The following is a 14,293-nucleotide window of genomic DNA, read 5'->3' as shown; positions in this document are numbered from 1 at the left end:
TAAAAAGAAAACTCGATCATCCAACTCATCTCATATATAAAGAATTTAATGTTTTATATATCAAGCAAATTTATATGTATACTATTCTGAATCACTACCATAAATATCAAGCTAAATTTATATCATCCGATCATGGCCACAGCACAAGAAGATACAATATTTCGCTCCCCCTCATTGAACCAAAATGTAAGACAGAAGCAGCTCTAAGGCACAGTTCTAATTACGGTCCAAGACTATATAATGATTTTATAAAGAGGAATCCTAAACTAAAATTATTAAACGATAGTCTACATTATTAAAAAAAACAAGTGCTTGAACTGTTTTTAAAATTATATTCATGTAAATTCTTATTCTTTATTTATTTATTTTTCTGTCACTTTAACAATGTTGTATTCTTAACATAGTATGTTAATGTATACCGTAGGCTATGGTACCGTTGGTGTGTTTGTTTGTTTTTGTTTTTATTCTTATTCTTTTTAACCCTCATGTGTAATTACATTTAATAGTTTATTATTATTATTATTATTATTATTATTATTATTATTATTATTATTATTAGCCTATCATTTCATTTTTTTTCTTCTATCCAGTTTTCATTCTTGGTCACACCTGACCTCAAGCATCTTGCTTTTTCGGGTGTGACCCAGTTACATTGTATTTATACAATAAATTGTGATATGTAGGTTATTTTACTATGAGATTGGTAATCAATTTCGAATTTTGAAGAATGTTCATATACGAGTATTACAATAATATTGTAAAATATTTGTTATTGTATTTAATTTTTGCTTGCAATAAAATATTTGTAAATCTTGTAAAATCTTGTAAATTCATGGTTCTAGGTGCTATAGTTTCTAATATATTACTTATTGAATCTTGATATTACATTATATACTTTTCGAGAAAAATGCAATTAAAGTTTTCACTTGTTTTCTTAGCAACTATAAAAAAATTAGGTAGTGAAACCTGCCTTTGCGGTCACATCATTTAAACGGCCACCTGGCCAAAAGGCCAATTTTCTCTGGAACCAATTGGATTTTCCACAAGATCAATACAAATTCTCTCTCTATTTAGCGGCCACCTCATGCGCCGGCCAGCGGCCGGGGTCTATTTGGATTGGAACCTGACTATAACAGTCACTGTCCAACAAAAAATCTTTTCACGGATACTATCTGACCTATTTTTTCGATGGTTAGAGGACAGGGGACAATAGCTAAGTGTACAACAGTACACCTTCCATATCTTGGGGTTAGTTGGTTACTGTTTATGACTCTTTTGTCACTTTCCACTCCGACCCTGCACAGCTATAAATTCTTACTCGTTTTAAAGGATTGAAACACGGACTTTTTCTATCGAAAATGTCACAGTATGTTTTAGGTCAGTAGTTAACCATTCGAATTTTATTTTTTTCCCCTCCACTTTCTGTCTTTCTCTATGTGGACCAGCTTTTACGAATGTTTCTTCTTTTCATACAGGTTTTTTTTTTTTCAGAGACCTCCCTAACAAAACTTTTAAGTTTTAAGAAAAAAGAGTGTAAAGGGAGGAAGTTGGCAAAAGACAGAATAACCCTGCTGCTTTTTTGTAATGCTGCAGGAGAAAAAGAACCACTCTTAACGATAGGGAAATCATTGAAACCGAGATGTTTAAAAAATGTTGACATGGGCTTACTGGGGGTGAAGTGGACTGCCAACAATAAAGCTTGGATGACATCATCATTGTTTGAGAATTGGCTATGCGATTTCAATTCGAAGATTAAACGACAAAATCGCAATGTGATCCGTGAAATTGGTGTTTCTTCCTGCAAATACGACATCACACCGCCAGCCCCTTGAACAAGGTATTATCCAGTCATTTAAACTGAGGTACTGCAAGCGAGTTTTGAAAATGCTAGTTGCCAAGAATGGAGGAGGCTGACATTAATAAGCACGATTGTTGTACGCGCACAATACTAAAAAGTCAACGAAATTCAGTATTTTCATGCTGATTCATAAAAACCGCAACCTTAATCAAGCGGCCACCTGATAAAACGGCCATTTTACAAGGTAACTTCAGATGGCCGCTGTAGACAGGTTTCACTGTATTTAAGAAGCACCGTGTAAAACTACGTCCTAGTTTAGGCTACAGGTAGCGCAAGATACTTAGGAATGCTGTTTTTATACCGCAAATTCGTTATTTTGTTGTCCTGTAAAGTTTTCTTTCACGACTTTAGGTCCCTTTTCGCGCAACGGGTCACATTTAATATACAAATTGCTCCATCACGTACCATTTTCTGGGGAAAATGAATTTAATTTTTTATGACAAAACTTATTTGTTTTTAATTTTTCACTACTACTGATAAAATTACAACACACTAGGGATTCAAAATTCCTCATAATACTAGAAAAATTTGTAGTGGATACAAAAATGATGTTACATAGCTTAAAACACAACAACAATAAAAATATTTCACGCGTATAATGAGAAAAAACTCGGAATTTGAACTTCCATTTAAAATAATTTTCTGGGTGACTTCTATTTATAACTAGACCCGAGATTGTATTTTACAAGGAACCAACAATAGTCTGCAAGCTTGCTGGATGATGATTTTCCTTTACATCGCCTTTCCATTTCAGATATTTCTTGATGAAATCTTTCCCCATGCTCGTAGCTTACCGCTCCGAAGTTAGGAGGAAAGAAATTCAAATGAGAATGTAAAAAGTGTATTTTTAGAGACATAATACACTCCATTTTGTCATACGCACTTAACATGGTTTCCACAACAAGTTCTATGTAGTTCTCTGCCCTAGAATTTCTAAGGAAATTTGAGTAAATGTCTTTGAAATCGCTCCATGCCATTCTTTCTGCAACGGAAAGTTTTTCCTCAAACAAAGGGTCAGTCATAACTTTGTGAATTTGTGGACCGATGAAAATGTCCTCTTTTAATTTTCCTTCACTCAAATTGGTAAACTTTTCCTTTAAATACTGAAAACCACACCCTTGTTTGTTCATTGCGTAGACCTCACTTTGAACTGTTATGAAATTCACTTAATAGAAAGGACCCAGTATCTGTTTATTTATTAGAAGTACAAAAGAACATGCCAACAACCATAAGAAACCGGAAATAAGTCATAAACTCATAAAATTCATTAGCTTTTGTTTTGGTTTATACCCCCAACCCGCGCCAAATATTTCCTGGGGGAGCGCTTATCGAAAAGTGAAGTCATAGTATATCTTAACAACCTTACGTGATACGAAGAAAAGAGATGCATTTTCGGATTCAGCGCACATCAAACCATAGGGTACACATTGTTTTAAGTCGGAGCAAAATTCTTGTTGTTCAGTGTTATACATCTGAATTACACAAATTTTAACACTATATCACTTCGGAATATGTAAGTATTATATATCTTTCTCGTGTTAAATATTACAGTACCTGGTTAACTAATTTCAGCCTGTTATGGGCCATCTTCAGAACTGGTTGGTGCTGGTCTTGGCACCTTTTGTTTGTTTTTCCTGTGAGGGTGTGTTTGTGTAGTGTAATGTGGAGTCAAAGAGTGTGACTTCTGAAATTGAGTTATGTGTTGAAAATTTCATTTGGATCTGTTTTTGTAATATGATATATATAATGTAATATTTATTTAATACTTTACACTTGAGCTACATTAGGCATTGCAGCCCGAAAGAGCAGAAGCTCGTGCTCGGGCGCAGTTCAGATCAGTTATACAAAATATATCACAAAATTAAGAGAGTTCATTGAGCACACTAACATTAATAAATGGTAAAATACATACAGCATGTAATAATAGGGTCTATATACAAATAGAAAATACAAAAGTACATGAATATTAGAGTATCAATTTTTAACTCAATTAGCTTAAACAATTAAATAATTAATCTGATTTGTTTCTTAAATCTGTGTTAAGTGTACTTAGCTCAGGGTAAGCTCTAATTAATGTATTATATATTTTGGGTCCAAAATTGTGTCTATATATTTCGTATTGTTTACTGTGTGTAGATTCTGGTTTTTTGGTAGAATATGTAGAATTTCTATGTCTGTGTGCATGTCTCTGTAGGTGTGGTTAGCATTTGTGATGTGCTCTGCATATGTGGAAGCCATCACAAAACTACAAAACACTTCCACATAAGCGAAATACATCACAAATGCTAACCATACCTAAAGAGACATAAACAGACATGGAAACTCTACATATTCTACCAAAAAACCAGAAACTAAACATACTAAACAATACGAAATATATAGACACACAAAAACACATCCAAATTGAATTCTCAACACACAACTCAATTTCAGAACACACACACTCTTTGACTCCACATTACACTATACAAACATACCACCACAGGAAACACAAAAAAGGCCTGTAGTCTTCATCTTGGAGAGGCAAATTTATGTTAAACACCCTGTAATGCTCCGTCTAGCAATGTGGGTGATAATTCATCCCCTGTATGTGCAGGAAATTAATTTCCTCGGAGACTCTGTATTTATCAAACTGTAAAGAGAATTGCTTTTAGATTGGCGATGTATCATACGGAGGAATGTAATGCAGAACACAGGAGCGCAAGCAAAATCGATGTGTCGCTCGCATCCCTGAATACTAAGTAGGCTACACTGAGCCGGGACGATCGGATCGCAAATTGTTTTACACGCAGAGAATTTCTGTAATAATGGATTTATCAGCGAGAATGAAGGATATGTAACAAATTACTACCTTGCGTCTTTGTATGCTATATAGATGCTTTGTTCTCACACTATACAGGGTGATTCAGTAAAAACATGCAAAAATTAAACAGTGATTAGGAGATGCTTCACAGCAGATTTTGAAATCAGGAATTTGGGGTAGGCCTATATGAAATCAGATTAAGGAGGTGATACAAAAACTAGCCCAGTCATTTTATAAAAATGGATTTAACCCATTTTGGGATCACACTGTTCAATTATTTTCATATAATTTACAAGTCTGAGTTAAAAGTAATAAAACAAACATAAACGAATCGCCTCTCGCAAGAAGAAACAATTGCCTCTCCACAAAAGACATGTTCAAAACTAATAAAAATAATACAATTGAGGACCGTTTTTGCAAAACTTGCTAACTGAAAAAACTAAATTTTACAGGAGAGACAAAACATTATAGTAAGCAAGCTTTGCTGTATGTTTCTCTTATAGCAGAAAGCAAGTTTTGAAAAAACGATCACACTTTGACACACTACAATGAAGAGAAATAACCCAATTTTACTAAGACGCTTTGAACATCATGTAGTGGCCTGCCTTATGTTAACGAATCCATCAAAATCTCAATTTTGCAAATTTTAGAGTTAGCAAGTTTTGCAAAAACGGTCCTCAATTACTTTGATTAAAAATTAATTTTTATCAAAGTGGATATAGGCTTACTTATCGTAACTTCATATTATAATACTTGGTGGTTATCAACTCGTATTGTACTATGAGAATACCGTAAATAACTACGTATTGTTTTTTGTTGATTTCATTAATAAAACTGCTTTAATAACATATGCAATAAAATAGTACATTATGCAACGAGCCTATAATGGTAGTAATTAGTCTTAATTACCATTATAGTCAAGTTTCATACGACTTTTTATGCTCGACCATATTGATTTTTTCCGGCAATTGGTGAAATGAATTTGCGGGAATGTGCTTTGTGAAAGGCTGGAAGATGACGGTGAATTGATGTTAATTTGTGTGTTGTTTTTTTTTTTTTTTGGACTGAGTCTAATATTGTCTAATCTCGCACTAATTGTCTTTCGATTGCATATCTGAGAATAATCGATACTTACGCTTTCATATTGCTACAATGGTATTTTCTGATTTGTGGAACACCTGAACTTTAATGAATAGATGTACTTTAATGAGGTCTATTGAAGGGCTGCTACCAGGTGTGTAATTACTACATTTCGGCATGGTCGAGCATAAATGTATTTACAATAAAATTGTTACTATAGTAATGATAACTATGGTGCTTCTGTATAAAACAAATGAAGTCTTGCATAAAAAATGCTCTTTCAGATTATATTACAATTTTTTTCTCGTTGTTGTTTATACTCGCTTTAACATCTCTAGTCATATCGCGAGTTAATCTTCTGTGTGAAATCCGAAGGCCTATGTACTATTGTTGAGTACTGGTTCTATTGTGAACTAGATGCCGACTGTATAGGTATTACTGATTTGTTGAATATGATTTCTGTGATGAATGAGGCCGGTGATATTCAGGGATGTTGTGGTTCGAATTTCCTGGTTGAGGGAAAACCCTGAAAAAACCTCAACCAGGAAATTCAACCCGACCGGGAATCTAACCCGGGCCCTCTGCGTAAGAGACCAGCATGCTGACCTCTACACCATAGAGGTAGTCTATTTTACAAATTACTTACTTACTTACTTACTTACTTACTTACTTACTTACTTACTTACTTACTTACTTACTGGCTTTTAAGGAACCCGGAGGTTCATTGCCGCCCTCACATAAGCCCGCCATTGGTCCCTATCCTGAGCAAGATTAATCCAGTCTCTGCAATCATATCCCACCTCCCTCAAATCCATTTTAATATTATCTTCCCATCTACGTCTCGGCCTCCCCAAAGGTCTTTTTCCCTCCGGCCTCCCAACTAACACTCTATATGCATTTCTGGATTCGCCCATACGTGCTACATGTCCTGCCCATCTCAAACGTCTGGATTTAATGTTCCTAATTATGTCAGGTGAAGAATACAATGCGTGCAGCTCTGCGTTGTGTAACTTTCTCCATTCTCCTGTAACTTCATCCCTCTTAGCCCCAAATATTTTCCTAAGGACCTTATTCTCAAACACCCTTAATCTCTGTTCCTCTCTCAAAGTAGAGTCCAAGTTTCACAACCATACAAAACAACCGGTAGTATAACTATTTTATAAATTCTAACTTTCAGATTTTTTGACAGAAGACTAGATGACAAAAGCTTCTCAACCGAATAATAACAGGCATTTCCCATATTTATTCTGCGTTTAATTTCCTCCCGAGTGTCATTTATATTTGTTACTGTTGCTCCAAGATATTTGAATTTTTCTACCTCTTCGAAAGATAAATCGCCAATTTTTATAGTTCCATTTCGTACAATATTCTGGTCACGAGACATAATCATATACTTAGTCTTTTCGGGATTTACTTCCAACCCTATCGCTTTACTTGCTTCAACTAGAATTTCCGCGTTTTCCCTAATCGTTTGTGGATTTTCTCCTAACATATCCACGTCATCCGCATAGACAAGAAGCTGATGTAACTCATTCAACTCCAAACCCTGTCTATTATCCTGAACTTTCCTAATGGCATATTCTAGAGCGAAGTTAAAAAGTAAAGGTGATAGTGCATCTCCCTGCTTTAGCCCGCAGTGAATTGCAAAAGCATCAGATAGAAACTGGCCTATACGAACTCTACTGTAAGTTTCATTAAGACACATTTTAATTAATCGAAATTAATTAGAAATTATGGGATGTAATTTTAAAATATTTCCTTTCACATTATAACGCGCACGAGGATAGTTTCAAAATATTTTGTTTCCATAAAAATATTTCTATTTAAATATAAGGTTTACCGTGTCTGAGCGTTTTATTTAAAAATCTCCTCATTCTATTTTAATTGCAATTATAGGTTACTTTTGAAAAATTCTGTAGAAGAACAAATTTTATTTGTAGGCTATTTTTTATTTGCTACGGAATGAAAAGGATTGTTATGGATGGGCACAGTGGTGCTTCCTATAGCTAAATATATGTACTTGATATGTAGTCCATGTAGAATTCTTTGCGGAAGAAAAAATTCTCTATCTCTGCAGTATATTTATCTTGACAAATGAAAGTTGGTTTTGCAACGGCTTGTTTCTAGATTTATAATCAAACGTGCATTCCCTTACCCCATGCTGTAAACCCACACGCTTGGCGAACTAGCTCCATTAGCCTAAAGTTGGTCATCTACCCCTTAAAAACACTCAATCGATTTGGTAAAGACTGGAAACGCCCTCCTATCGACACGACTGCTGTAAGTGATTGCAGCCGCTGCATCTAGCCAAAAACGGAGGCAGAGACTCGACAAGTTTAATGCTGATTTTCAGATAATCGACTTTACATTAAGGAACCATTTTCAAGAGGATTACGAACTACATTTGCGTTACTTCTCCAAAGACATTGCCATGTTGAAATTGGCGAGATTGACAACAAAAATTATTGATTTGTAAGATAGATTTTCACAAGTGTTTCACTTTTCAATAATACCTAACCGTTTTATGTATTCTTAAGAAATTAAGCGTATTATAATAACAGTACCTTTTTATTTTTTTAGTTTATTTAACGACGCTGTATCAACTACTAGGTTATTTAGCGTCGATGAAATTGGTGATAGCGAAATGTATTTGGCGAGATGAGGCCGAGATTCGTCATAAATTACCTGAAATTTGCCTTACAGTTTGGGAAACCTCGGAAAAAACCCAACCAGATAATCAGTCCAAGCGGGAATCGAACCCAGGCCCGAGCGCAACTTCGGATCAGCAGCCAAACCGACTGAGCTACGCCGGTGGCTAAATAGCAGTATCACCTTCGGAAATAGTTTGTTGTCCATTTCTCTCGGACGCAATTCAGACTAATGGTTTATTGGTGATAGTGAAATGGCATTTGGCGATATAAATAGAAGGATTTGACATAGGTTACCCGACATTCGCCTTATATTTCGGGAAAATGTAAGAAAAACTCAAACCAGGAAATGAGCCCACGCGGGATTCGAACGCACGCCAGTTATATGTTTTACACGTTTCCTAAATATGCAGCTATTTTTGATGCTACTAATAATATTCCTGTTTGTAATTATTTAGGGGTTAATATTCGACTAATTAAATTCCCATTAAAATGGGAAGTTTTCATTTCCAGCATTACTTACACACAATAGGTACAAGTCAAAAAATAAGATATGATTTTCTATAGTAATGTCACAAGAGATCTGAGATTTGCCGTTAAATCCACGAGCGACGCGAGTGGATTTATTTGGGAAATCTCAGATCTGGAGTGACAATTATTATGACTATTTCGTGAATAAAATAAAAATGTGAATAATATATCCCTAAAATTCGCTCACAAAATGTTAATAATTGTATATTTATGAATACATAATCTATTCAGACATTATGATGTCGAAATAGATTAATAACGATTACTACAATAAAGAAATTGGATGTTATTCTGTAATGCCAATTGAGAAAAGCGAAATACAGTTTAAAAATGTTAATTACATGTACTGCGCTTTTCTCTTGTTATTATAACAGAAATACGTTTTCATTATCTGCTGAAATCATAATTCAATTTAAACATGTTATGATATAATTTCAAATAACCTGATTAATACATTAATTATATGAGCAATTGTTTTCACGGAGTGTCATTCTCTGTAGATACAGTGGACATGGAATTAGAAGATGAAGATGTAGATGTGGAAGTAGGATTTCGCACTTTATTTAGTAAAATGGATTCATGCTCATCGATTTACGTGAAAGCAGTTGGCGACACTGACTAAACAAAAGAACGACCATGCGATAAATTGATAGTGATAAATCGAGCTGCAGAAATTATCGCTATGTATGACTGTGATTGGTTAGAATTCAAAATTTCATTACATTTCATTGGCCGAAAATGGATTGACGTCATAGGCTATAAACAAAATAATCATTATAAACTATATGACTTAAATAGGCTTAGATAAAATTTATTTTGATGTGTAACTTCTATATTCTGTGTACATTAATAAAAAAAAAAAAAAAGAAAGAAGAATTTGGTGGAATAGAAATTGCACTGGTTGCTATGGAAATATTAAAGGGTTGTGCTTTGATATGGACGCGAAACAGATGCGTGCACAAAACATGAGTAAGTATAGGAAGTTAATGCAAGATTACTCACATACAGATGGGCAAATAATAGCGTTTACGGAATATTCTCATGTACTTATATACAGTATATGAGTTAATAATATTGCTAATTCTCAATTGTTTGCAGCTCAAAAACTAATCTTGTCTCCTCTAGACTAATAGCAGGCTTACATTCTATTTTAATGTTTTAATTCCGTTATTATTATTATTATTATTATTATTATTATTATTATTATTATTATTATACTTGCTTTCATGATTAGAAGTAGCACACATTTTCACTAGGTTTAGAAGCTGTCTGATTTCATCTCTGATAGAAGGCTTCATTGCAGCTGTCAATTTTTCTGGCGTTGCATTGTGATTACGTCACTTTGGATTGAGGATGTTGGTAGAGTTAATAATCCACCTCCTGCTACTACGGTTGGGGCCAGCCCTCAGCTCTATGTTGCAGTTATTTGGGGCTACGTTTGTATTGTTTATCATGCCCACGCTTGTTATTATTTCTGAGATTGGCGAGTTTAATGTTAGCGATCATTTGTTTAATTTTTCTCGGCCTCAGTGAACCCTCCTTTGCCTCCTTTTGCGCGGCATTTGAAGAGTGTGATCCCAAAATGTGTTAAGTTCATTTTTATGACAGGACTGGACTAGTTTTTTTTATCCATCGGTCTACGGACTGAGCTAGTTTTCAAGTGACATCCACAATAACATAAACTTTTACATAAGGACTGGCGTTAGATAAGGACTGGCAGTTTTGAAATATAAATAATGCAACATTTTATGCAGTGTGGCAATTTTGAAACATTAATCACATAACATATTATACATTGTACCTATGGATATTTTTCTTGTCAAAATAAATTATTTTTAACAAAATATGTACGGGTGACCAAAACACCGGGTGACAAAATTGCAGTGATTAGGTGGTACAATGACGGTAGTTCCGTTGACGAGAATTCCGCTTCCCATAAAATGGATTATTAACAAACCACCGTTTAAGTGTAAGTCTATTCAGATTTAAATTGTGGGCTTCAGGCTGTAATTTGTTAAACATGTTTAACGCCACAGTTTTAAATCACCCTGTAGCAGTGGCGGTTCCTCGGGGGAGGGAAGGGAGGAACGTCCTCCTCGCATTTTTCTTCTTTTGAAAGTAAATACCAAATAAAATATGTGCCTTGAAATTCAAGGAAGATTCGATAATTTTTAAGTTCACAGCTATAAGAAAACCTCTGTTGATCGAGTTTTAAACGATGCGCGCTCATGTGCTGCTAGAAAACTGTGAAAAGGATGCGAGATTGTTTGTGTGGAGGAAAGTCAATCCATTCCTCCTTTACTGCAGTTAACACACAGACAACAGCGCACTAGCGGCCAGAGAAAGAAGCAGAGTTTTAAAGCAAGTAAATGAACGGAGAGGGAGGAGATCCTCCTCTGAATCGCGCATGGGCGGGAAATAGAAACCGCTGCCATCTAACGATGCTGCATTCAACCAGACTATAACACGTCATCTAGGAGGAGACACAATAAAAACAGTTTTAACGCAAAGCTATGAAAAACATCGTATAAACTTTTTTTAAATTATAAATCAAAAATATTATTCATTGCACTTTATATAGGCTATTATTTATGGTTTGAAACTTTTAAGGATATTTGAAAGTTAAAGTCGGGTTTATATAAAACAAAGAGGAAGTAGTTCTACGTTAGTATCGCAGATCTTTTTGGCCCTGAAATTCACTTCCATTCATTGTGTACTAGACAGGGAAAGAGCCAAGTTGTCAGTTTTGTACAAATATATTTTAAATTGAAAGTAGGTACTCCAAACTACATTATTTTTAACATAAAAAATTAATTGGCCACCGGCAACTTTGAACAATAATGGTGGTATGACTTTACAAGAACTGATATTCTCCAAAAGCATCTGATACTGAACTTGTAAAATGTACATGTGGCAACACAGACCACGTGGGTGGGTGCAGTGTTCTCGCTTTCCTCAGATTATTTCTCATTCCCATTTCCGCGGTTCCGATTACGTGCTAGTAGCTATAGTCTCTTCCAACACGTGTGATGCTATAGTGTGCTGGAAAAATGCTGCGAGGTGAATTTCCTTGTATTTGTTAATTTGTGCAATTATTCAACAATGAATGAAAGTGGAAACATTATAATATATTTTAGAAAATTTAGGAAACTCAGTTCACAAGAACAGATTATTGCTATACAAAAGGGAAGACCAAGCCCAACACTACCTGGTCTTACATGTATGCATGTAGGCTAATTTGTATCATGTTTCATTCAAGAAGGTGTCATTTCGTGCTGTTAACTTCTTTCCTCCTATTAAGAAATACGCAGGAGCCGCCACTGCCCTGTAGTTACTTTTAATCTTATAATTAAACCTATTGAAATACTAATGCTCTTTGGATTTAACATGGAATTGGTTTAAATTCTTTTTGACTTTCATTAAGCTCTGAAATATAAGTAAAGAGTCCACACCATTGGAGTAACTGTCAGCGCGTCTGGCCGCGAAACCAGGTGGCCCGGGTTCGATTCCCGGTCGGGGCAAGTTACCTGGTTGAGGTTTTTTCCGGGGTTTTCCCTCAACCCAATATGAGCAAATGCTGGGTAACTTTCGGTGTTGGATCCCGGACTCATTTCACCGGCATTATCACCTTCATCTCATTCAGACGCTAAATAACCTTAGATGTTGATAAAGCGTCGTAAAATAACCTAATAAAAATAAAATATAAGTAAAGATATAGCGGAGAAGATGTAATGTTTTGAAACGACGATCCTCTTGATCTTTTATAATGTAAAGCAGCCACTTTGTGTAATCTGAGGAAAAAAGTTTAAGAAGTCATTACAAGCATGCGATTTATGATAATTATTGTGGCGACCATTAGGAGGGATCAACAGGTCGCCAGTAAATAAACTGTAGGATTGTTTAAATTTAGACCAAAACGTGCACCACGACATGCGAGATAGTTTCCCAAGGGACGTGTGCACCCAGGGTAGGAAGATGGAAAATTGACGACCTGCTGGGTTAAAGAATATCATTAGAGAACTGCTCACATTTCTCTGAGACGTTTATTGCATACTGCCGAGTGATTCATGGAAGACACACTCTAATTATCGTTAATTACAGTCCAGCCACACTTAAATACCAACGGCTATAATTCCATCAAAATGATTCCGTTTTATATTGTTATAAAAACCTCATCACAAGATGTTCTCAATTCTGCCAGGAAAGAGTTACTAATAAATTTACTAGTTTTCTTCATAAAAAACAGTCTAGGAATCCCTTCTCTTCTTGTTTCGTTAATACAACTAACTGAATAATCCTTTAAAACAAGACAAAGAACTTGGTTATCGAGAAAAAAATGGTTAAATAAAAGAAAAAAGGTAAACATACGAATTGTAAATCAGGCAGAAGTGGAGAGCTTCAAACACTTGGGAGGGCGCCTACAAAAGACCTTTCCGGTTTCGAACACTGTAATTTACATTCTATGAATCTAAATTTATTAAATCTACATACTTAGACTTCAACAAACAAATTTTGATATCAAAATCTCGAGGGGAAAAAATGGAAATCTCTGCATCATAATTCACAGTTAATTCCCGATTTACCACGAAAATCGTCTGTAGCTGCATTTAGATTGGCAACAGGCCATGACTGGCCAAACACCTGCATAGAATTGGAATATATCAGTCCCCTAACTGCCCATTGTGCAACGCAAACCAAGAAATGGATTCGGAACACCTCAAAATCTGTACTTCAGTGGCTGACCGTGATAATATCTTTGAAAAATATTGGAGTGCAAGAGGTCAAATGACTTTGTTGTCAAACGCCTGGCATTAGAAAACAACAACAACAATAACAACAACAACAACATTCTATGAATCTGAGGTGCATGAAAATAACACCAATGAAAAGAGAAACTCAAAACGTTTAGTTGTGGCAACATTGTTTTCCTAGTTGGTAACACTGCCTCATAATAGTGCATATAAACGAATTTGTTCATTGTTGACGCGAAATGGCTGCTTTAGAAGATAGAAAGGCTTGATTTTCATGTGAACCAGTCGGTTATTAATGTGCAACGGCATTACCGAACAAAATTTGGTGCAGATCCACCGGTGGGCCTACAATCCGTAAATGATACACTGATTTTAAGACAAGATTCTTCGTAAGCGGTTGCGATTTCATCCGTACCGACTACAGTTTCTGCAAGCCCTAAAACCAGAGGACAAAGTGCTACGAAGAAATTTCTGCGTAAGTATGCAGACTTTAATTGGAAACGAAGATGAATTTATTCGTTCCGTGGTGTTTTCTGACGAAGCCACTTTTCATCTTTCTGGTAAGGTGAACAGACATAACCTCAGAATCTGGGGGTCGAAAAATCCGCGTACCTACGTGGAA

The 14,293-nt window shown here is 35.3% G+C and overlaps 1 protein-coding gene across 3 annotated transcripts in view; it reads left to right on the top strand.

Moving 5' to 3' along the window:
- corn (cornetto) overlaps window positions 1–14,293 on the top strand; it is a 321,107-nt gene that overhangs the window by 34,192 nt on the left and 272,622 nt on the right. The window lies entirely within an intron of this gene.

Source organism: Periplaneta americana, chromosome 17 (assembly GCF_040183065.1).
Source record: "Periplaneta americana isolate PAMFEO1 chromosome 17, P.americana_PAMFEO1_priV1, whole genome shotgun sequence".
NCBI lineage: Eukaryota > Metazoa > Arthropoda > Insecta > Blattodea > Blattidae > Periplaneta > Periplaneta americana.
The sequence above is the reverse complement of the archived record's forward strand: the minus strand, read 5'-3'. Positions and strand labels throughout refer to the sequence as shown.